The 22,050-nt window shown below is 45.0% G+C and overlaps 20 non-coding genes and 1 pseudogene across 20 annotated transcripts; 2 read left to right on the top strand and 19 right to left on the bottom strand.

Annotated features, from left to right (window-relative positions):
* Positions 1-7,173: 7,173 nt before the first annotated feature.
* On the bottom strand, positions 7,174-7,352 carry LOC135032042 (U1 spliceosomal RNA; annotated as a pseudogene).
* Positions 7,353-10,851: 3,499 nt separating this feature from the next.
* On the top strand, positions 10,852-11,015 carry LOC135032128 (U1 spliceosomal RNA). The gene has a single exon (XR_010227683.1). It is a non-coding gene; the product is annotated as a U1 spliceosomal RNA (small nuclear RNA).
* Positions 11,016-11,167: 152 nt separating this feature from the next.
* On the top strand, positions 11,168-11,330 carry LOC135031993 (U1 spliceosomal RNA). The gene has a single exon (XR_010227564.1). It is a non-coding gene; the product is annotated as a U1 spliceosomal RNA (small nuclear RNA).
* Positions 11,331-12,154: 824 nt separating this feature from the next.
* LOC135032009 (U1 spliceosomal RNA) lies at positions 12,155-12,317 on the bottom strand. The gene has a single exon (XR_010227577.1). It is a non-coding gene; the product is annotated as a U1 spliceosomal RNA (small nuclear RNA).
* Positions 12,318-12,469: 152 nt separating this feature from the next.
* Positions 12,470-12,633, bottom strand: LOC135032127 (U1 spliceosomal RNA). The gene has a single exon (XR_010227682.1). It is a non-coding gene; the product is annotated as a U1 spliceosomal RNA (small nuclear RNA).
* A 674-nt stretch (positions 12,634-13,307) lies between these two features.
* Positions 13,308-13,468, bottom strand: LOC135032032 (U1 spliceosomal RNA). The gene has a single exon (XR_010227596.1). It is a non-coding gene; the product is annotated as a U1 spliceosomal RNA (small nuclear RNA).
* Positions 13,469-13,620: 152 nt separating this feature from the next.
* LOC135032096 (U1 spliceosomal RNA) lies at positions 13,621-13,784 on the bottom strand. The gene has a single exon (XR_010227652.1). It is a non-coding gene; the product is annotated as a U1 spliceosomal RNA (small nuclear RNA).
* Positions 13,785-14,458: 674 nt separating this feature from the next.
* On the bottom strand, positions 14,459-14,621 carry LOC135032004 (U1 spliceosomal RNA). Its single transcript, XR_010227575.1, has one exon. It is a non-coding gene; the product is annotated as a U1 spliceosomal RNA (small nuclear RNA).
* A 152-nt stretch (positions 14,622-14,773) lies between these two features.
* On the bottom strand, positions 14,774-14,937 carry LOC135032117 (U1 spliceosomal RNA). Its single transcript, XR_010227673.1, has one exon. It is a non-coding gene; the product is annotated as a U1 spliceosomal RNA (small nuclear RNA).
* Positions 14,938-15,611: 674 nt separating this feature from the next.
* Positions 15,612-15,774, bottom strand: LOC135031996 (U1 spliceosomal RNA). The gene has a single exon (XR_010227567.1). It is a non-coding gene; the product is annotated as a U1 spliceosomal RNA (small nuclear RNA).
* A 152-nt stretch (positions 15,775-15,926) lies between these two features.
* Positions 15,927-16,090, bottom strand: LOC135031977 (U1 spliceosomal RNA). The gene has a single exon (XR_010227550.1). It is a non-coding gene; the product is annotated as a U1 spliceosomal RNA (small nuclear RNA).
* A 674-nt stretch (positions 16,091-16,764) lies between these two features.
* LOC135032008 (U1 spliceosomal RNA) lies at positions 16,765-16,927 on the bottom strand. The gene has a single exon (XR_010227576.1). It is a non-coding gene; the product is annotated as a U1 spliceosomal RNA (small nuclear RNA).
* A 152-nt stretch (positions 16,928-17,079) lies between these two features.
* On the bottom strand, positions 17,080-17,243 carry LOC135032124 (U1 spliceosomal RNA). The gene has a single exon (XR_010227680.1). It is a non-coding gene; the product is annotated as a U1 spliceosomal RNA (small nuclear RNA).
* Positions 17,244-17,917: 674 nt separating this feature from the next.
* LOC135032002 (U1 spliceosomal RNA) lies at positions 17,918-18,080 on the bottom strand. Its single transcript, XR_010227573.1, has one exon. It is a non-coding gene; the product is annotated as a U1 spliceosomal RNA (small nuclear RNA).
* A 152-nt stretch (positions 18,081-18,232) lies between these two features.
* Positions 18,233-18,396, bottom strand: LOC135031978 (U1 spliceosomal RNA). Its single transcript, XR_010227551.1, has one exon. It is a non-coding gene; the product is annotated as a U1 spliceosomal RNA (small nuclear RNA).
* Positions 18,397-19,070: 674 nt separating this feature from the next.
* On the bottom strand, positions 19,071-19,233 carry LOC135031995 (U1 spliceosomal RNA). The gene has a single exon (XR_010227566.1). It is a non-coding gene; the product is annotated as a U1 spliceosomal RNA (small nuclear RNA).
* Positions 19,234-19,385: 152 nt separating this feature from the next.
* On the bottom strand, positions 19,386-19,550 carry LOC135031998 (U1 spliceosomal RNA). The gene has a single exon (XR_010227569.1). It is a non-coding gene; the product is annotated as a U1 spliceosomal RNA (small nuclear RNA).
* A 671-nt stretch (positions 19,551-20,221) lies between these two features.
* LOC135032016 (U1 spliceosomal RNA) lies at positions 20,222-20,384 on the bottom strand. The gene has a single exon (XR_010227583.1). It is a non-coding gene; the product is annotated as a U1 spliceosomal RNA (small nuclear RNA).
* A 152-nt stretch (positions 20,385-20,536) lies between these two features.
* Positions 20,537-20,700, bottom strand: LOC135032094 (U1 spliceosomal RNA). The gene has a single exon (XR_010227650.1). It is a non-coding gene; the product is annotated as a U1 spliceosomal RNA (small nuclear RNA).
* A 671-nt stretch (positions 20,701-21,371) lies between these two features.
* Positions 21,372-21,534, bottom strand: LOC135031991 (U1 spliceosomal RNA). The gene has a single exon (XR_010227562.1). It is a non-coding gene; the product is annotated as a U1 spliceosomal RNA (small nuclear RNA).
* Positions 21,535-21,686: 152 nt separating this feature from the next.
* LOC135031989 (U1 spliceosomal RNA) lies at positions 21,687-21,852 on the bottom strand. Its single transcript, XR_010227560.1, has one exon. It is a non-coding gene; the product is annotated as a U1 spliceosomal RNA (small nuclear RNA).
* Between the last annotated feature and the right edge of the window lie 198 nt (positions 21,853-22,050).

Genomic DNA, 22,050 nt, shown 5'->3' with positions numbered 1-22,050 from the left:
GTTTTGAGGTGTAGCCCCTCAAACACCATGCCCCCATCTCAGAAGTTCCCTATGGGAGAATTCCGTTTGTTCGATTCAGCCTTAATATAAGGGCACGACCGTGCCCTTATAATTGACTGTATTGTTTTCTTTCAAAAATCCACTTAATTTTCTTTACCCGATTATTAAAATGGTAATTGACAAAAACAAACTACATTGTCACCAGAAGAGCAATACAAAATGTACAAGTGATATATTAAAATCATCTTTCCAGCTTGAATTTCAATGATGCATTGGGGCAACGATTTTGTGAGAAACATCTTCACCCTTAAATAAAGATTTTCTTAATTCCTTACCTGTGTGCTAATTAGATATCACCTTGTTTTCACATTAAACAGACTTCCACATGAGAAAACAGCAAAGATGCAGTAGCGTTAATGTTTCCTGGTGTCAACCTGTATTATTTCCGTAGATATTGAAATGAGGATGCATCTTGCTGCCTTTCCAATGAAGCAAGTTTAATTTAGTAATAGGTGAAAAACCATCCCTACAAAGATGTTAATCAGATACTTGGCTTTGTGGACACTTTTCAGAGAACAAATTTGTTATCATAAAAATAAAGCCAGAAAATGAAGAGCTGTTTAATCACTCAATTGGATTTTTCTGCCAGCATTTTTCTTTTTCTCTGCAACCCACTGCTAAATTGTGCTTCCTAGCTGTTTTTTTTATAAAATCACTTAATCAAATCTAACTCTGATTACATCAGAGAAGGCCAGGTACCCTACACCATAAGAGGGGGTTTGCAATTTTGACTTGTCTACTTAAATATCACCAAAATCTGATCACAAGGTCAATTACGTCCCTGGGTGGGATTGAACCACCAACCTTTTGATTAATAGCTGAACACACTAACCGATTGCGCCACAGAGACACTTTGCAAAAGCTATATACTGACAAAGACTAATAAGCATTCATCTAGAACGTTTCCTAGAAAAACTTTAAAAAGTCAATAATCTGGAGAGTTTTTGTAAGATGTTTCTTCCAGCAACCAATGAAGAAACACATTGGTACTTTCGCATGATGAGTGAGTGCTTCAGGATCTCTTGCACTTACATGTGCAGCAGAGTACTGCAATGGAAGCATGCTGGGCCCATAACCCAGAGGTAGGCAGATTGAAACTATCCTTTGCTATATGCATTTTTTTTTGTTCATTAAAGTAATCCAAAACTGGGATTGATATTTTAGCTTTTATTTTTACTTAAAGTACAATAACTTTTACCATTTTAATTTGTTTTAATAGTATATTGACAGTATTGTTTTCTTTCAAAAATCCACTTAATTTTCTTTACCCTATTATTAAAATGGTAATTGACAAAAACAAACTACATTGTCACCAGAAGAGCAATACAAAATGTACAAGTGATATATTAAAATCATCTTTCCAGCTTGAATTTCAATGATGCATTGGGGCAACGATTTTGTGAGAAACATCTTCACCCTTAAATAAAGATTTTCTTAATTCCTTACCTGTGTGCTAATTAGATATCACCTTGTTTTCACATTAAACAGACTTCCACATGAGAAAGCAGCAAGGATGCAGTGGCGTTAATGTTTCCTGGTGTCAACCTGTATTATTTCAGTAGATATTGAAATGAGGATGCATCTTGCTGCATTTCCAATGAAGCAAGTTTAATTTAGTAATAGGTGAAAAACCATCCCTACAAATATGTTAATCAGATACTTGGCTTTGTGGACACTTTTCAGAGAACAAATTAGTTAGCATAAAAATAAAGCCAGAAAATGAAGAGCTGTTTAATCACTCAATTGGATTTTTCTGCCAGCATATTTCTTTTTCTCTGCAACCCACTGCTAAATTGTGCTTCCTAGCTGTTTTTATAAAATCACTGAATCAAATCTAACTCTGATTACATCAGAGAAGGCCAGGTACCCTACACCATAACAGGGGGTTTGAAATTTTGACTTGTCTACTTAAAGATCACCAAAATCTGATAACAAGGTCAATTAAGTCCCTGGGTGGAATTGAACCACCAACCTTTTGGTTAATAGCCTTACACACTAACTGATTGCGCCACAGCAACACTTTGCAAAAGTAGATACTGACAAAGGCTAATAAGCATTCATCTAGAACGATTCCTAGAAATATTTTAAAAAGTCAATAATGTGGAGAGTTTTTGTAAGATGTTTCTTCCATCAACCAATGAAGAAACACATTGGTACTTTCCCATGATGAGTGAGTGCTTCAGGATCTCTTGCACTTACATGTGCAGCAGAGTACTGTAATGGAAGCATGCTGGGTCCATAACCCAGAGGTAGGCAGATTGAAACTATCCTCTGCTATATGCATTTTTTTTTGTTAATTAAAGTAATCCAAAACTGGGATTGATATTTTTGCTCTTTTATTTTTACTTAAAGTACAATAACTTTTACCATTTTAATTTGTTTTAATAGTATATTGACAGTATTGTTTTCTTTCAAAAATCCAATTAATTTTCTTTACCCGATTATTAAAATGGTAATTGACAAAAGCAAACTACATTGTCACCAGAAGAGCAATACAAAATGTACAAGTGATATATTAAAATCATCTTTCCAGCTTGAATTTCAATGATGCATTGGGGCAACGATTTTGTGAGAAACATCTTCACCCTTAAATAAAGATTTTCTTAATTCCTTACCTGTGTGCTAATTAGATATCTCCTTGTTTTCACATTAAACAGACTTCCACATGAGAAAGCAGCAAGGATGCAGTGGCGTTGATGTTTCCTGGTGTCAACCTGTATTATTTCAGTAGATATTGAAATGAGGATGCATCTTGCTGCCTTTCCAATGAAGCAAGTTTAATTTAGTAATAGGTGAAAAACCATCCCTACAAAGATGTTAATCAGATACTTGGCTTTGTGGACACTTTTCAGAGAACAAATTTGTTAGCATAAAAATAAAGCCAGAAAATGAAGAGCTGTTTAATCACTCAATTGGATTTTTTTGCCAGCATATTTCTTTTTCTCTGCAACCCACTGCTAAATTGTGCTTCCTAGCTGTTTTTATAAAATCACTGAATCAAATCTAATTCTGATTACATCAGAGAAGGCCAGGTACCCTACACCATAACAGGGGTATTCGAAATTTTTACTTGTCTACTTAAAGATCAACAAAATCTGATAACAAGGTCAATTACGTCCCTGGGTGGGATTGAACCACCAACCTTTTGGTTAATTGCCGTACACACTAACTGATTGCGCCACAGCGATACTTTTCAAAAGTACATACTGACAAAGGCTAATAAGCATTCATCTAGAACGTTTCCTATAAAAACTTTAAATAGTCAATAATCTGGAGAGTTTTTGTAAGATGTTTCTTCCATCAACCAATGAAGAAACACATTGGTACTTTCCCATGATGAGTGAGTGCTTCAGGATCTCTTGCACTTACATGTGCAGCAGAGTACTGTAATGGAAGCATGCTGGGTCCATAACCCAGAGGTAGGCAGATTGAAACTATCCTCTGCTATATGCATTTTTTTTTGTTAATTAAAGTAATCCAAATTTGGGATTGACATTTTTGCTCTTTTATTTTTACTTAAAGTACAATAACTTTTACCATTTTAATTTGTTTTAATAGTATATTGACAGTATTGTTTTCTTTCAAAAATCCAATTAATTTTCTTTACCCGATTATTAAAATGGTAATTGACAAAAACAAACTACATTGTCACCAGAAGAGCAATACAAAATGTACAAGTGATATATTAAAATCATCTTTCCAGCTTGAATTTCAATGATGCATTGGGGCAACGATTTTGTGAGAAACATCTTCACCCTTAAATAAAGATTTTCTTAATTCCTTACCTGTGTGCTAATTAGATATCACCTTGTTTTCACATTAAACAGACTTCCACATGAGAAAACAGCAAAGATGCAGTGGCGTTAATGTTTCCTGGTGTCAACCTGTATTATTTCCGTAGATATTGAAATGAGGATGCATCTTGCTGCCTTTCCAATGAAGCATGTTTAATTTAGTAATAGGTGAAAAACCATCCCTACAAAGATGTTAATCAGATACTTGGCTTTGTGGACACTTTTCAGAGAACAAATTTGTTATCATAAAAATAAAGCCAGAAAATGAAGAGCTGTTTAATCACTCAATTGGATTTTTCTGCCAGCATTTTTCTTTTTCTCTGCAACCCACTGCTAAATTGTGCTTCCTAGCTGTTTTTTTATAAAATCACTTAATCAAATCTAACTCTGATTACATCAGAGAAGGCCAGGTACCCTACACCATAAGAGGGGGTTTGCAATTTTGACTTGTCTACTTAAATATCACCAAAATCTGATCACAAGGTCAATTACGTCCCTGGGTGGGATTGAACCACCAACCTTTTGATTAATAGCTGAACACACTAACCGATTGCGCCACAGAGACACTTTGCAAAAAGTACATACTGACAAAGACTAATAAGCATTCATCTAGAACGTTTCCTAGAAAAACTTTAAAAAGTCAATAATCTGGAGAGTTTTTGTAAGATGTTTCTTCCAGCAACCAATGAAGAAACACATTGGTACTTTCGCATGATGAGTGAGTGCTTCAGGATCTCTTGCACTTACATGTGTAGCAGAGTACTGCACTGGAAGCATGCTGGGCCCATAACCCAGAGGTAGGCAGATTGAAACTATCCTTTGCTATATGCATTTTTTTTTGTTCATTAAAGTAATCCAAAACTGGGATTGATATTTTAGCTTTTATTTTTACTTAAAGTACAATAACTTTTACCATTTTAATTTGTTTTAATAGTATATTGACAGTATTGTTTTCTTTCAAAAATCCAATTAATTTTCTTTACCCGATTATTAAAATGGTAATTGACAAAAACAAACTACATTGTCACCAGAAGAGCAATACAAAATGTACAAGTGATATATTAAAATCATCTTTCCAGCTTGAATTTCAATGATGCATTGGGGCAACGATTTTGTGAGAAACATCTTCACCCTTAAATAAAGATTTTCTTAATTCCTTACCTGTGTGCTAATTAGATATCACCTTGTTTTCACATTAAACAGACTTCCATATGAGAAAACAGCAAAGATGCAGTGGCTTGGATTTTTGAAAGAAAACAATACTGTCAATATACTATTAAAACAAATTAAAATGGTAAAAGTTATTGTACTTTAAGTAAAAATAAAAGCTAAAATATCAATCCCAGTTATGAATTACTTTAATGTACAAAAAAATAATGCATATAGCAAAGGATAGTTTCAATCTGCCTACCTCTGGGTTATGGGCCCAGCATGCTTCCATTGCAGTACTCTGCTGCACATGTAAGTGCAAGAGATCCTGAAGCACTCACTCATCATGCGAAAGTACCAATGTGTTTCTTCATTGGTTGCTGGAAGAAACATCTTACAAAAACTCTCCAGATTATTGACTTTTTAAAGTTTTTCTAGGAAACGTTCTAGATGAATGCTTATTAGTCTTTGTCAGTATGTATTTTCTGCAAAGTGTCTCTGTGGCGCAATCGGTTAGTGTGTTCAGCTATTTATCAAAAGGTTGGTGGTTCAATCCCACCCAGGGACGTAATTGACCTTGTGATCAGATTTTGGTGATATTTAAGTAGACAAGTCAAAATTGCAAACCCCCTCTTATGGTGTAGGGTACCTGGCCTTCTCTGATGTAATCAGAGTTAGATTTGATTTAGTGATTTTATAAAAAAAACAGCTAGGAAGCACAATTTAGCAGTGGGTTGCAGAGAAAAAGAAAAATGCTGGCAGAAAAATCCAATTGAGTGATTAAACAGCTCTTCATTTTCTGGCTTTATTTTTATGATAACAAATTTGTTCTCAGAAAAGTGTCCACAAAGCCAAGTATCTGATTAACATCTTTGTAGGGATGGTTTTTCACCTATTACTAAATTAAACTTGCTTCATTGGAAAGGCAGCAAGATGCATCCTCATTTCAATATCTACGGAAATAATACAGGTTGACACCAGGAAACATTAACGCCACTGCATCTTTGCTGTTTTCTCATGTGGAAGTCTGTTTAATATGAAAACAAGGTGATATCTAATTAGCACACAGGTAAGGAATTAAGAAAATCTTTATTTAAGGGTGAAGATGTTTCTCACAAAATCGTTGCCCCAATGCATCATTGAAATTCAAGCTGGAAAGATGATTTTAATATATCACTTGTACATTTTGTATTGCTCTTCTGGTGACAATGTAGTTTGTTTTTGTCAATTACCATTTTAATAATCGGGTAAAGAAAATTAATTGGATTTTTGAAAGAAAACAATACTGTCAATATACTATTAAAACAAATTAAAATGGTAAAAGTTATTGTACTTTAAGTAAAAATAAAAGAGCAAAAATATCAATCCCAGTTTTGGATTACTTTAATTAACAAAAAAAAATGCATATAGCAGAGGATAGTTTCAATCTGCCTACCTCTGGGTTATGGACCCAGCACTTCCATTACAGTACTCTGCTGCACATGTAAGTGCAAAAGATCCTGAAGCACTCACTCATCATGGGAAAGTACCAATGTGTTTCTTCATTGGTTGATGGAAGAAACATCTTACAAAAACTCTCCACATTATTGACTTTTTAAAATGTTTCTAGGAATCGTTCTAGATGAATGCTTATTAGCCTTTGTCAGTATGGACTTTTGCAAAGTGTTGCTGTGGCGCAATCAGTTAGTGTGTAAGGCTATTAACCAAAAGGTTGGTGGTTCAATCCCACCCAGAGACTTAATTGACCTTGTTATCAGATTTTGGTGATCTTTAAGTAGACAAGTCAAAATTTCAAACCCCCTGTTATGGTGTAGGGTACCTGGCCTTCTCTGATGTAATCAGAGTTAGATTTGATTCAGTGATTTTATAAAAACAGCTAGGAAGCACAATTTAGCAGTGGGTTGCAGAGAAAAAGAAATATGCTGGCAGAAAAATCCAATTGAGTGATTAAACAGCTCTTCATTTTCTGGCTTTATTTTATGCTAACAAATTTGTGCTCTGAAAAGTGTCCACAAAGCCAAGTATCTGATTAACACCTTTGTAGGGATGGTTTTTCACCTATTATTAAATTAAACTTGCTTCATTGGAAAGGCAGCAAGTGATGTCATCCAAGCAGTGGGTCAAAGTTGGCTTCAAACCTCGTCTGCTTATGAAAAGAGAAAAGGGGTATGCAGGGCATGGCGGCCTTTTGCGGTGCTTGGATGACCCCTAGTTCGCATTAAATAATGCAGTCGAGTTTCCCACATTTGGGGAAATCACAGGGGTCAGCATACCCAGAATGCAATGAATGAACCGCTCCCTGGGAGAACAGTCTTCATGACCATGGTATCTCCTATGCAAAATAAGTATGATTTGGGATAGGGCTGGGGAGGGCCGCTGCTCAGGCACATCTCTGTCAAGTAAAGGAGATTCAACTGAGGCAGCACAAGGGAACTCTCATCTGGGGACAACAACTGCAGGGAGAACACATATTTTCAGATGAACATGGGAGGGCAGAAGGCTGCCTAATACTGAAGCACCCCCAAACAACAAACCAAATGCAACAACTAGTGCAAGCATTCCTGGGGGAAGGCCTGCAGCAGATGGATTTGCATATGGCGATGTCATCCAAGCAGTGGGTCAAAGTTGGCTTCAACCCTCGTCTGCATATGAAAAGAGAAAAGGGGCGTGCAGGGCATGGCGGCCTTTTGCGGCACTTGGATGACCCCTAGTTCACATTTCTTGCAGCAGCTGGGCACTGTAACAGCTCCAGAGCTGCTCTGTAAGGCAAGTAAAAGGGTGTGGGCCCTGCAGCACTACCTGTAGTTCGCATTGTGCGAGACCCCTAGTTCGCATTAAACACCCCCACCCTCCTTCGGTGTGGGGCTCATGTTGGCCATGCCCCAGCCCCTGAAGCATTCACGCTGATTTCTTGCAGCAGCTGGGCACTGTAACAGCTCAAGAGCTGCTCTGTAAGGCAAGTAAAAGGGTGTGGGCCCTGCAGCACTACCTGTAGTTTGCATTTTGCTTTGGAAGGCACAAAGTAAGCAGACGGGAAGAGAAGTCAGGATAGTGCACAAGGGTATAGACGGGAGGGGCTCAAGAAAAAAGAAGTGGAAACAGACAGCAAACTAGGCTTCCAATGCACAATGCAAACTACAGGTAGTGCTGCAGGGCCCACACCCTTTTACTTGCCTTACAGAGCAGCTCTGGAGCTGTTTAATCACTCAATTGGATTTTTCTGCCAGCATAATTTTTCTCTTACGTCCTAGAGGATGCTGGGGACTCCGTAAGGACCATGGGGGATAGACGGGCTCCGCAGGAGACATGGGCACTTTAAGAAAGACTTTAGATCTGGGTGTGCACTGGCTCCTCCCTCTATGCCCCTCCTCCAGACCTCAGTTTACTACTGTGCCCAGAGGAGACTGGGTGCTTTTCAGGGAGCTCTCCTGAGTTTCCTGACAGAAAGTATATTTGTTAGATTTTTTTATTTTCAGGGAGCCTGCTGGCAACAGACTCCCTGCATCGAGGGGCGGAGGGGAGAGATGCACACCTACTTCTGTGAGTTGATAGGCTCTGCTTCTTAGGCTACTGTACAGCATTAGCTCCAGAGGGATCGGTACGCAGGTCTCACCCTCGCCGTCTGTCCCAGCGCCGCGCCGCCGTCCCCCTCGCAGAGCCGGAAGATAGAAGCCGGGTGAGTATGAGAAGAAAAGAAGACTTCAGAGGCGGCGGAAGACTTCATGATCTTCACTGAGGTAACGCACAGCAGTAAAGCTGTGCTCCATTGCTCCCATACACCTCTCACACGGCAGTCAGTGTAAGGGTGAAGGGCGCAGGGGGGACGCCCTGGGCAGCAATATAGACCTCTCTTTGGCAAAATAAATATATATGCAGCTAGGCACTGTATATATATATATAAGAGCCCCCGCCTTTTTTTTACTATATTTGAGCGGGACAGAAGCCCGTCGCTGAGGGGGTGGGGCTTCTCCCTCAGCACTCACCAGCGCCATTTTCTCCACAGCACCGCTGAGGGGAAGCTCCACGGACTCTCCCCTGCTTATACCACGGTAGAAAGAGGGTCTTAAAGAAGAGGGGGGCACATAATTAGGCGCATATATATATGGAAATACAGCGCTACTGGGTAAACATAAAATTATTGTGTTTTTTTCCTGGGTCATATAGCGCTGGGGTGTGTGCTGGCATACTCTCTCTCTCTGTCTCTCCAAAGGGCCTTGTTGGGGAACTGTCCTCAGATAAGAGGATTCCCTGAGTGTATGGTGTGTCGGTACACGTGTGTCGACATGTCTGAGGTAGAAGGCTCTCCTAGAGAGGAGCAGGAGCAAATTAATGTGGTGTCTCCATCGACAACGCCGACACCTGACTGGATGGATATGTGGAATGTTTTAAGTGCTAATGTAAACTTATTACACAAGAGATTAGACAAAGCTGAAGCTAGGGAACAGTCAGGGAGTCAACCCATGCCTGTCCCTATGTCGCAGGGACCTTCGGGGTCTCAAAAGCGCCCACTATCCCAAATAGTTGACACAGATACCGACACGGATTCTGACTCCAGTGTCGACTACGATGATGCAAAGTTACAGCCAAAATTGGCTAAATGTATTCGATATATGATCATTGCACTAAAAGATGTTTTGCACATCACAGAGTCCCCTGTCCCTGACACGAGGGTACACATGTATAAGGGAAAGAAACCTGAGATAACCTTTCCCCCCTCACATGAGTTGAACGAATTATGTGAAAAAGCTTGGGAATCTCCAGACAAAAAGCTGCAGATTCCCAAAAGGATTCTTATGGCGTATCCTTTCCCGCCAATGGACAGGATACGGTGGGAATCCTCCCCTAGGGTGGATAAAGCATTGACACGCTTATCCAAAAAGGTAGCGCTGCCATCCCAGGATACGGCTACCATCAGGGACCCTGCTGACCGCAAGCAGGAGGTTACCCTAAAGTCCATTTACACACATTCTGGTACCTTACTCAGACCGGCAATTGCGTCGGCCGGGGTTGTAGCGCGGTGGCAGCGGAATTGCAGACCCGTCCTCAATTCCTGCTAAAAGTGGAATCATCCTTTCATATGAACCAACCTATTGTGATGCCTGTGGCTACGCGTGACTTGGAGGATTCCGAGTCCCTTGATGTGGTCAGGGCTTTGAAAATTTACGTGGCCAGAACGGCTAGAGTCAGAAAAACAGAAGCACTGTTTGTCCTGTATGCAGCCAACAAGATTGGCACCCCTGCTTCAAAGCAGACTATTGCTCTCTGGATCTGTAACACGATTCAGCAGGCGCATTCTATGGCGGCAAATCCATCTGCGAACTACAGGTAGTGCTGCAGGGCCCACACCCTTTTACTTGCCTTACAGAGCAGCTCTGGAGCTGTTACAGTGCCCAGCTGCTGCAAGAATTCAGCTTGAATGCTTCAGGGGCTGGGGCATAGCCAACATGAGCCCCACACCAAAGGAGGGTGGAGGTGTTTAATGCAAACTAGGGGTCAGCCAAGCGCCGCAAAAGGCCACCATGCCCTGCACGCCCCTTTTCTCTTTTCATATGCAGACGAGGGTTGAAGCCAACTTTGACCAACTGCTTGGATGACATCACCATATGCAAATCCATCTGCGGCAGGCCTTCCCCCAGGAATGCTTGCACTAGTTGTTGCATTTGGTTTGTTGTTTGGGGGTGCTTCAGTATTAGGCAGCCTTCTGCCCTCCCATGTTCATCTGAAAATATATGTTCTCCCTGCAGTTGTTGTCCCAAGATGAGAGTTCCCTTGTGCTGCCTCAGTTGAATCTCCTTTACTTGACAGAGATGTGCATGAGCAGCGGCCCTCCCCAGCCCTATTCCAAATCATACTTATTTTGCATAGGAGATACCATGGTCATGAAGATTTTTCTCCCAGGGTGAGGTTCATTCATTGCATTTTGGGTATGCTGACCCCTGTGATTTCCCCAAATGTGGGAAACTCGACTGCATTATTTGTGGTAGTGGGAGGCTGTGTTTGTGATTTCTTCTGGTCAGCTCTGGTAAAAGTCAGATTTCTTTGTTTCAGATTTTCCTTTAGCCTTGTTCTTCTTTCGAGAGTTCCCTTGTGCTGCCTCAGTTGGATCTCCTTCACTTAACAGGGGGGTGCCCGAGCAGCGACCCTCCCCAGCTCTAGCCCAACTCCTACTTACCTGCCAGGTGAGATACTATGATCATGAAGGTGCTTCTCCCAGGGCAAGGCTCACCCATTGCACTCTGGGTGTGCTGCCCCTGCGATTTCCCCAAATGTGGGAAACTTGACTGCATAATTTGTGTTTCCCCTGGTCGGCTCTCGTATAATTCAGATCTCTTTGTCTCAGATCTCTCTCCAGCCTAGTTTGCTGTCTGTTTCCACTTCTCTTTTCTTCAGCCGCTCCCTTCTATACCCTTGTGCACTATCCTGACTTCTCCTCCCGTCTGCTTACTTTGTGCCTTCCAATGCACAATGCAAACTACAGGTAGTGCTGCAGGGCCCACACCCTTTTACTTGCCTTACAGAGCGTCTCTGGAGCTGTTACAGTGCCCAGCTGCTGCAAGAAATCTGCTTGAATGCTTCAGGGGATGGGACATGGCCAACATGAGCCCCACACCAAAGGAGGGTGGAGCAGAAGGCTGCCTAATACTGAAGCACCCCCAAACAACAAACCAAATGCAACAACTAGTGCAAGCATTCCTGGGGGAAGGCCTGCCGCAGATGGATTTGTGGTGATGTCATCCAAGCAGTTGGTCAAAGGTGGCTTCAACCCTCGTCTGCATATGAAAACAGAAAAGGGGCGTGCAGGGCATGGTGGCCTTTTGCGGCGCTTGACTGACCCCTAGTTTGCATTAAACACCTCCACCCTCCTTCGGTGTGGGGCTCATGTTGGCTATGCCCCAGCCCCTGAAGCATTCAAGCTGATTTCTTGCAGCAGCTGGCCACTGTAACAGCTCCAGAGCTGCTCTGTAAGGCAAGTAAAAGGGTGTGGGCCCTGCAGCACTACCTGTAGTTTGCATTGTGCATTGGAAGGCACAAAGTAAGCAGACGGGAGGAGAAGTCAGGATAGTGCACAAGGGTATAGAAGGGAGCGGCTGAAGAAAAGAGAAGTGGAAACAGACAGCAAACTAGGCTGGAGAGAGACCTGAGACAAAGAGATCTGAATTATACGAGAGCCGACCAGGGGAAACACAAATTATGCAGTCAAGTTTCCCACATTTGGGGAAATCGCAGGAGCAGCACACCCAGAGTACAATGGGTGAGCCTTGCCCTGGGAGAAGCACCTTCATGATCATAGTATCTCACCTGGCAGGTAAGTAGGAGTTGGGCTAGAGCTGGGGAGGGTCGCTGCTCGGGTACCCCCCTGTAAAGTGAAGGAGATCCAACTGAGGCAGCACAAGGGAACTCTCGAAAGAAGAACAAGGCTAAAGGAAAATCTGAGACAAAGAAATCTGACTTTTACCAGAGCTGACCAGAAGAAATCACAAACACAGCCTCCCACTACCACAAATAATGCAGTCAAGTTTCCCACATTTGGGGAAATCACAGGGGTCAGCATACCCAAAATGCAATGAATAAACCTCACCCTGGGAGAAAAATCTTCATGACCATGGTATCTCCTATGCAAAATAAGTATGATTTGGAATAGGGCTGGGGAGGGCCGCTGCTCATGCACATCTCTGTCAAGTAAAGGAGATTTAACTGAGGCAACACAAGGGAACTCTCATCTGGGGACAACAACTGCAGGGAGAACATATATTTTCAGATGAACATGGGAGGGCAGAAGGCTGCCTAATACTGAAGCACCCCCAAACAACAAACCAAATGCAACAACTAGTGCAAGCATTCCTGGGGGAAGGCCTGCCGCAGATGGATTTGCATATGGTGATGTCATCCAAGCAGTGGGTCAAAGTTGGCTTCAACCCTCGTCTGCATATGAAAAGAGAAAAGGGGCGTGCAGGGCATGGTGGCCTTTTGCGGCGCTTGGCTGACCCCTAGTTTGCATTAAACACCTCCACCCTCCTTTGGTGTGGGGCTCATGTTGGCTATGCCCCAGCCCCTGAAGCATTCAAGCTGATTTCTTGCAGCAGCTGGGCACTGTAACAGCTCCAGAGCTGCTCTGTAAGGCAAGTAAAAGGGTGTGGGCCCTGCAGCACTACCTGTAGTTCGCATTGTGCGTTGGAAGGCACAAAGTAAGCAGACAGGAGGAGAAGTCAGGATAGTGCGCAAGGGCATAGAAGGGAGCGGCTCAAGAAAAGAGAAGTGGAAACAGACAGCAAACTAGGCTGGAGAGAGACCTGAGACAAAGAGATCTGAATTATACGAGAGCCGACCAGGGGAAACACAAATTATGCAGTCAAGTTTCCCACATTTGGGGAAATCGCAGGAGCAGCACACCCAGAGCAATGGGTGAGCCTTGCCCTGGGAGAAGCACCTTCATGATCATAGTATCTCACCTGGCAGGTAAGTAGGAGTTGGGCTAGAGCTGGGGAGGGTCGCTGCTCGGGTACCCCCCTGTAAAGTGAAGGAGATCCAACTGAGGCAGCACAAGGGAACTCTCGAAAGAAGAACAAGGCTAGAGGAAAATCTGAGACAAAGAAATCTGACTTTTACCATAGCTGACCAGAGGAAAGCACAAACACAGTCCCCCACTACCACAAATAATGCAGTCAAGTTTCCCACATTTGGGGAAATCACAGGGGTCAGCATACCCAAAATGCAATGAATGAACCTCACCCTGGGAGAACAATCTTCATGACCATGGTATCTCCTATGCAAAATAAGTATGATTTGGAATAGGGCTGGGGAGGGCCGCTGCTCATGCACATCTCTGTCAAGTAAAGGAGATTCAACTGAGGCAGCACAAGGGAACTCTCATCTGGGGACAACAACTGCAGGGAGAACACATATTTTCAGATGAACATGGGAGGGCAGAAGGCTGCCTAATACTGAAGCACCCCCAAACAACAAACCAAATGCAACAACTAGTGCAAGCATTCCTGGGGGAAGTTCTGCAGAAGACGGATTTGCATACGGTGATGTCATCCAAGCAGTGGGTCAAAGTTGGCTTCAACCCTCATCTGCATATGAAAAGAGAAAAGGGGCGTGCAGGGCATGGCGGCCTTTTGCGGTGCTTGGATGACCCCTAGTTCGCATTAAACACCTCCACCCTCCTTTGGTGTGGGGCTCATGTTGGCCATGCCCCATCCCCTGAAGCATTCAAGCAGATTTCTTGCAGCAGCTGGGCACTGTAACAGCTCCAGAGCTGCTCTGTAAGGCAAGTAAAAGGGTGTGGGCCCTGCAGCACTACCTGTAGTTTGCATTGTGCATTGGAAGGCACAAAGTAAGCAGACGGGAGGAGAAGTCAGGATAGTGCACAAGGGTATAGAAGGGAGCGGCTGAAGAAAAGAGAAGTGGAAACAGACAGCAAACTAGGCTGGAGAGAGACCTGAGACAAAGAGATCTGAATTATACGAGAGCCGACCAGGGGAAACACAAATTATGCAGTCAAGTTTCCCACATTTGGGGAAATCGCAGGGGCAGCACACCCAGAGTGCAATGGGTGAGCCTTGCCCTGGGAGAAGCACCATCATGATCATAGTATCTCACCTGGCAGGTAAGTAGGAGTTGGGCTAGAGCTGGGGAGGGTCTCTGCTCGGGCACCCCCCTGTCAAGTGAAGGAGATCCAACTGAGGCAGCACAAGGGAACTCTCAAAAGAAGAACAAGGCTAGAGGAAGATCTGAAACAAAGAAATCTGACTTTTACCAGAGCTGACCAGAGGAAAACACAAACACAGTCCCCCACTACCACAAATAAAGCAGTCGAGTTTCCCACATTTGGGGAAATCACAGGGGTCAGCATACCCAGAATGCAATGAATGAACCTCACCCTGGGAGAATAATCTTCATGACCATGGTATCTCCTATGCAAAATAAGTATGATTTGGGATAGAGCTGGGGTGGCCCGCTGCTCAGGCACATCTCTGTCAAGTAAAGGAGATTCAACTGAGGCAGCACAAGGGAACTCTCATCTGGGGACAACAACTGCAGGGAGAACACATATTTTCAGATGAACATGGGAGGGCAGAAGGCTGCCTAATACTGAAGCACCCCCAAACAACAAACCAAATGCAACAACTAGTGCAAGCATTCCTGGGGGAAGGCCTGCCGCAGATGGATTTGCATATGGTGATGTCATCCAAGCAGTGGGTCAAAGTTGGCTTCAACCCTCGTCTGCATATGAAAACAGAAAAGGGGCGTGCAGGGCATGGTGGCCTTTTGCGGCGCTTGTCTGACCCCTAGTTTGCATTAAACACCTCCACCCTCCTTCGGTGTGGGGCTCATGTTGGCTATGCCCCAGCCCCTGAAGCATTCAAGCTGATTTCTTGCAGCAGCTGGGCACTGTAACAGCTCCAGAGCTGCTCTGTAAGGCAAGTAAAAGGGTGTGGGCCCTGCAGCACTACCTGTAGTTTGCATTGTGCATTGGAAGGCACAAAGTAAGCAGACGGGAGGAGAAGTCAGGATAGTGCACAAGGGTATAGAAGGGAGCGGCTGAAGAAAAGAGAAGTGGAAACAGACAGCAAACTAGGCTGGAGAGAGACCTGAGACAGAGAGATCTGAATTATACGAGAGCCGACCAGGGGAAACACAAATTATGCAGTCAAGTTTCCCACATTTGGGGAAATTGCAGGAGCAGCACACCCAGAGTACAATGGGTGAGCCTTGCCCAGGGAGAAGCACCTTCATGATCATAGTATCTCACCTGGCAGGTAAGTAGGAGTTGGGCTAGAGCTGGGGAGGGTCGCTGCTCGGGTACCCCCCTGTAAAGTGAAGGAGATCCAACTGAGGCAGCACAAGGGAACTCTCGAAAGAAGAACAAGGCTAAAGGAAAATGTGAGACAAAGAAATCTGACTTTTACCAGAGCTGACCAGAGGAAAGCACAAACACAGTCTCCCACTACCACAAATAATGCAGTCAAGTTTCCCACATTTGGGGAAATCACAGGGGTCAGCATACCCAAAATGCAATGAATGAACCTCACCCTGGGAGAAAAATCTTCATGACCATGGTATCTCCTATGCAAAATAAGCATGATTTGGAATAGGGCTGGGGAGGGCCGCTGCTCATGCACATCTCTGTCAAGTAAAGGAGATTCAACTGAGGCAGCACAAGGGAACTCTCATCTTGGGTCAACAACTGCAGGGAGAACACATATTTTCAGATGAACATGGGAGGGCAGAAGGCTGCCTAATACTGAAGCACCCCCAAACAACAAACCAAATGCAACAACTAGTGCAAGCATTCCTGGGGGAAGTTCTGCAGAAGACGGATTTGCATACGGTGATGTCATCCAAGCAGTGGGTCAAAGTTGGCTTCAACCCTCATCTGCATATGAAAAGAGAAAAGGGGCGTGCAGGGCATGGCGGCCTTTTGCGGTGCTTGGATGACCCGTAGTTCGCATTAAACACCTCCACCCTCCTTTGGTGTGTGGCTCATGTTGGCCATGCCCCATCCCCTGAAGCATTCAAGCTGATATCTTGCAGCAGCTGGGCACTGTAACAGCTCCAGAGCTGCTCTGTAAGGCAAGTAAAAGGGTGTGGGCCCTGCAGCACTACCTGTAGTTTGCATTGTGCATTGGAAGGCACAAAGTAAGCAGACGGGAGGAGAAGTCAGGATAGTGCACAAGGGTATAGAAGGGAGCGGCTCAAGAAAAGAGAAGTGGAAACAGACAGCAAACTAGGCTGGAGAGAGACCTGAGACAAAGAGATCTGAATTATACGAGAGCCGACCAGGGGAAACACAAATTATGCAGTCAAGTTTCCCACATTTGGGGAAATCGCAGGAGCAGCACACCCAGAGTACAATGGGTGAGCCTTGCCCTGGGAGAAGCACCTTCATGATCATAGTATCTCACCTGGCAGGTAAGTAGGAGTTGGGCTAGAGCTGGGGAGGGTCGCTGCTTGGGTACCCCCCTGTAAAGTGAAGGAGATCCAACTGAGGCAGCACAAGGGAACTCTCGAAAGAAGAACAAGGCTAAAGGAAAATCTGAGACAAAGAAATCTGACTTTTACCAGAGCTGACCAGAGGAAAGCACAAACACAGTCTCCCACTACCACAAATAATGCAGTCAAGTTTCCCACATTTGGGGAAATCACAGGGGTCAGCATACCCAAAATGCAATGAATGAACCTCACCCTGGGAGAAAAATCTTCATGACCATGGTATCTCCTATGCAAAATAAGTATGATTTGGAATAGGGCTGGGGAGGGCCGCTGCTCATGCACATCTCTGTCAAGTAAAGGAGATTCAACTGAGGCAGAAAAAGGGAACTCTCATCTTGGGACAACAACTGCAGGGAGAACACATATTTTCAGATGAACATGGGAGGGCAGAAGGCTGCCTAATACTGAAGCACCCCCAAACAACAAACCAAATGCAACAACTAGTGCAAGCATTCCTGGGGGAAGGCCTGCAGCAGATGGATTTGCATACGGTGATGTCATCCAAGCAGTGGGTCAAAGTTGGCTTCAACCCTCGTCTGCATATGAAAACAGAAAAGGGGCGTGCAGGGCATGGTGGCCTTTTGCGGCGCTTGTCTGACCCCTAGTTTGCATTAAACACCTCCACCCTCCTTCGGTGTGGGGCTCATGTTGGCTATGCCCCAGCCCCTGAAGCATTCAAGCTGATTTCTTGCAGCAGCTGGGCACTGTAACAGCTCCAGAGCTGCTCTGTAAGGCAAGTAAAAGGGTGTGGGCCCTGCAGCACTACCTGTAGTTTGCATTGTGCATTGGAAGGCACAAAGTAAGCAGACGGGAGGAGAAGTCAGGATAGTGCACAAGGGTATAGAAGGGAGCGGCTGAAGAAAAGAGAAGTGGAAACAGACAGCAAACTAGGCTGGAGAGAGACCTGAGACAAAGAGATCTGAATTATACGAGAGCCGACCAGGGGAAACACAAATTATGCAGTCAAGTTTCCCACATTTGGGGAAATTGCAGGAGCAGCACACCCAGAGTACAATGGGTGAGCCTTGCCCTGGGAGAAGCACCTTCATGATCATAGTATCTCACCTGGCAGGTAAGTAGGAGTTGGGCTAGAGCTGGGGAGGGTCGCAGCTCGGGTACCCCCCTGTAAAGTGAAGGAGATCCAACTGAGGCAGCACAAGGGAACTCTCGAAAGAAGAACAAGGCTAAAGGAAAATCTGAGACAAAGAAATCTGACTTTTACCAGAGCTGACCAGAGGAAAGCACAAACACAGTCTCCCACTACCACAAATAATGCAGTCAAGTTTCCCACATTTGGGGAAATCACAGGGGTCAGCATACCCAAAATGCAATGAATGAACCTCACCCTGGGAGAAAACTCTTCATGACCATGGTATCTCCTATGCAAAATAAGTATGATTTGGAATAGGGCTGGGGAGGGCCGCTGCTCATGCACATCTCTGTCAAGTAAAGGAGATTCAACTGAGGCAGCACAAGGGAACTCTCATCTTGGGACAACAACTGCAGGGAGAACACATATTTTCAGATGAACATGGGAGGGCAGAAGGCTGCCTAATACTGAAGCACCCCCAAACAACAAACCAAATGCAACAACTAGTGCAAGCATTCCTGGGGGAAGTTCTGCAGAAGACGGATTTGCATACGGTGATGTCATCCAAGCAGTGGGTCAAAGTTGGCTTCAACCCTCATCTGCATATGAAAAGAGAAAAGGGGCATGCAGGGCATGGCGGCCTTTTGCGGCGCTTGGATGACCCTTAGTTCGCATTAAACACCCCCACCCTCCTTCGGTGTGGGGCTCATGTTGGCCATGCCCCATCCCCTGAAGCATTCAAGCTGATTTCTTGCAGCAGCTTGGCACTGTAACAGCTCCAGAGCTATTCTGTTAGGCAAGTAAAAGGGTGTGGGCCCTGCAGCACTACCTGTAGTTTGCATTGCGCATTGGAAGGCACAAAGTAAGCAGACAGGAGGAGAAGTCAGGATAGTGCACAAGGGTATAAAAGGGAGCGGCTCAAGAAAAGAGAAGTTGAAACAGACAGCAAACTAGGCTGGAGAGAGACCTGAGACAAAGAGATCTGAATTATACGAGACCTGACCAGGGGAAACACAAATTATGCAGTCAAGTTTCCCACATTTGGGGAAATCGCAGGGGCAGCACACCCAGAGTGCAATGGGTGAGCCTTGCCCTGGGAGAAGCACCTTCATGATCATAGTATCTCACCTGGCAGGTAAGTAGGAGTTGGGCTAGAGCTGGGGAGGGTCGCTGCTCGGGCACCCCCCTGTCAAGTGAAGGAGATCCAACTGAGGCAGCACAAGGAAACTCTCGAAAGAAGAACAAGGCTAGAGGAAGATCTGAGACAAAGAAATTTGACTTTTACCAGAGCTGACCAGAGGAAAACACAAACACAGTCCCCCACTACCAACAAATAAAGCAGTCGCGTTTCCCACATTTGGGGAAATCACAGGGGTCAGCATACCCAGAATGCAATGAATGAACCTCACCCTGGGAGAGTAATCTTCATGACCATGGTATCTCCTATGCAAAATAAGTATGATTTGGGATAGGGCTGGGGAGGGCCGCTGCTCATGCACATCTCTGTCAAGTAAAGGAGATTCAACTGAGGCAGCACAAGGGAACTCTCATCTGGGGACAACAACTGCAGGGAGAACACATATTTTCAGATGAACATGGGAGGGCAGAAGGCTGCCTAATACTGAAGCACCCCCAAACAACAAACCAAATGCAACAACTAGTGCAAGCATTCCTGGGGTAAGTTCTGCAGAAGACGGATTTGCATACGGTGATGTCATCCAAGCAGTGGGTCAAAGTTGGCTTCAACCCTCATCTGCATATGAAAAGAGAAAAGGGGCGTGCAGGGCATGGCGGCCTTTTGCGGTGCTTGGATGACCCCTATTTCGCATTAAACACCCCCACCCTCCTTTGGTGTGGGGCTCATGTTGGCCATGCCCCATCCCCTGAAGCATTCAAGCTGATTTATTGCAGCAGCTGGGCACTGTAACAGCTCCAGAGCTGCTCTGAACGGCAAGTAAAAGGGTGTGGGCCCTGCAGCACTACCTGTAGTTTGCATTGTGCATTGGAAGGCACAAAGTAAGCAGACGGGAGAAGTCAGGATAGTGCGCAAGGGCATAGAAGGGAGCGGCTCAAGAAAAGAGAAGTTGAAACAGACAGCAAACTAGGCTGGAGAGAGACCTGAGACAAAGAGATCTGAATTATACGAGAGCCGACCAGGGGAAACACAAATTATGCAGTCAAGTTTCCCACATTTGGGGAAATCGCAGGAGCAGCACACCCAGAGTGCAATGGGTGAGCCTTGCCCTGGGAGAAGCACCTTCCTGATTATAGTATCTCACCTGGCAGGTAAGTAGGAGTTGGGCTAGAGCTTGGGAGGGTCGCTGCTCGGGCACCCCCCTGTCAAGTGAAGGAGATCCAACTGAGGCAGCACAAGGAAACTCTCGAAAGAAGAACAAGGCTAGAGGAAGATCTGAGACAAAGAAATCTGACTTTTACCAGAGCTGACCAGAGGAAAGCACAAACACAGTCCCCCACTACCACAAATAATGCAGTCGAGTTTCCCAAATTTGGGGAAATCACAGGGGTCAGCATACCCAGAATGCAATGAATGAACCTCACCCTGGGAGAACAATCTTCATGACCATGGTATCTCCTATGCAAAATAAGTATGATTTGGGATAGGGCTGGGGAGGGCCGCTGCTCAGGCACATCTCTGTCAAGTAAAGGAGATTCAACTGAGGCAGCACAAGGGAACTCTCATCTGGGGACAACAACTGCAGGGAGAACACATATTTTCAGATGAACATGGGAGGACAGAAGGCTGCCTAATACTGAAGCACCCCCAAACAACAAACCAAATGCAACAACTAGTAAAAGCATTCCTGGGTGAAGGTCTGCAGAAGACGGATTTGCATACGGTGATGTCATCCAAGCAGTGGGCCAAAGTTGGCTGGAACCCTCATCTGCATATGAAAAGAGAAAAGGGTTATGCAGGGCATGGCGGCCTTTTGCGGCGCTTGGATGACCCCTAGTTCGCATTAAACACCTCCACCCTCCTTCGGTGTGGGGCTCATGTTGGCTATGCCCCAGCCCCTGAAGCATTCAAGCTGATTTCTTGCAGCAGCTGGGCACTGTAACAGCTCCAGAGCTGCTCTGTAAGGCAACTAAAAGGGTGTGGGCCCTGCAGCACTACCTGTAGTTCGCATTGTGCGTAGGAAGGCACAAAGTAAGCAGACGGGAGAAGTCAGGATAGTGCGCAAGGGCATAGAAGGGAGCGGCTCAAGAAAAGAGAAGTGGAAACAGACAGCAAACTAGGCTGGAGAGAGACCTGAGACAAAGAGATCTGAATTATACGAGAGCCGACCAGGGGAAACACAAATTATGCAGTCAAGTTTCCCACATTTGGGGAAATCGCAGGGGCAGCACACCCAGAGTGCAATGGGTGAGCCTTGCCCTGGGAGAAGCACCTTCATGATCATAGTATCTCACCTGGCAGGTAAGTAGGAGTTGGGCAAGAGCTGGGGAGGGTCGCTGCTCGGGCACCCCCCTGTCAAGTGAAGGAGATCCAACTGAGGCAGCACAAAGGAACTCTCGAAAGAAGAACAAGGCTAGAGGAAGATCTGAGACAAAGAAATCTGACTTTTACCAGAGCTGACCAGAAGAAAGCACAAACACAGTCCCCCCACTACCAACAAATAAAGCAGTCGCGTTTCCCACATTTGGGGAAATCACAGGGGTCAGCATACCCAGAATGCAATGAATGAACCTCACCCTGGGAGAGTAATCTTCATGACCATGGTATCTCCTATGCAAAATAAGTATGATTTGGGATAGGGCTGGGGAGGGCCGCTGCTCATGCACATCTCTGTCAAGTAAAGGAGATTCAACTGAGGCAGCACAAGGGAACTCTCATCTGGGGACAACAACTGCAGGGAGAACACATATTTTCAGATGAACATGGGAGGGCAGAAGGCTGCCTAATACTGAAGCACCCCCAAACAACAAACCAAATGCAACAAC

The sequence above is a fragment of the Pseudophryne corroboree genome, unplaced genomic scaffold (genome assembly GCF_028390025.1).
Source record: "Pseudophryne corroboree isolate aPseCor3 unplaced genomic scaffold, aPseCor3.hap2 scaffold_539, whole genome shotgun sequence".
NCBI classification, from domain to species: Eukaryota; Metazoa; Chordata; class Amphibia; order Anura; family Myobatrachidae; genus Pseudophryne; species Pseudophryne corroboree.
Note: the sequence above shows the minus strand (reverse complement) of the source record. Positions and strands in the feature narration are given on the sequence as shown.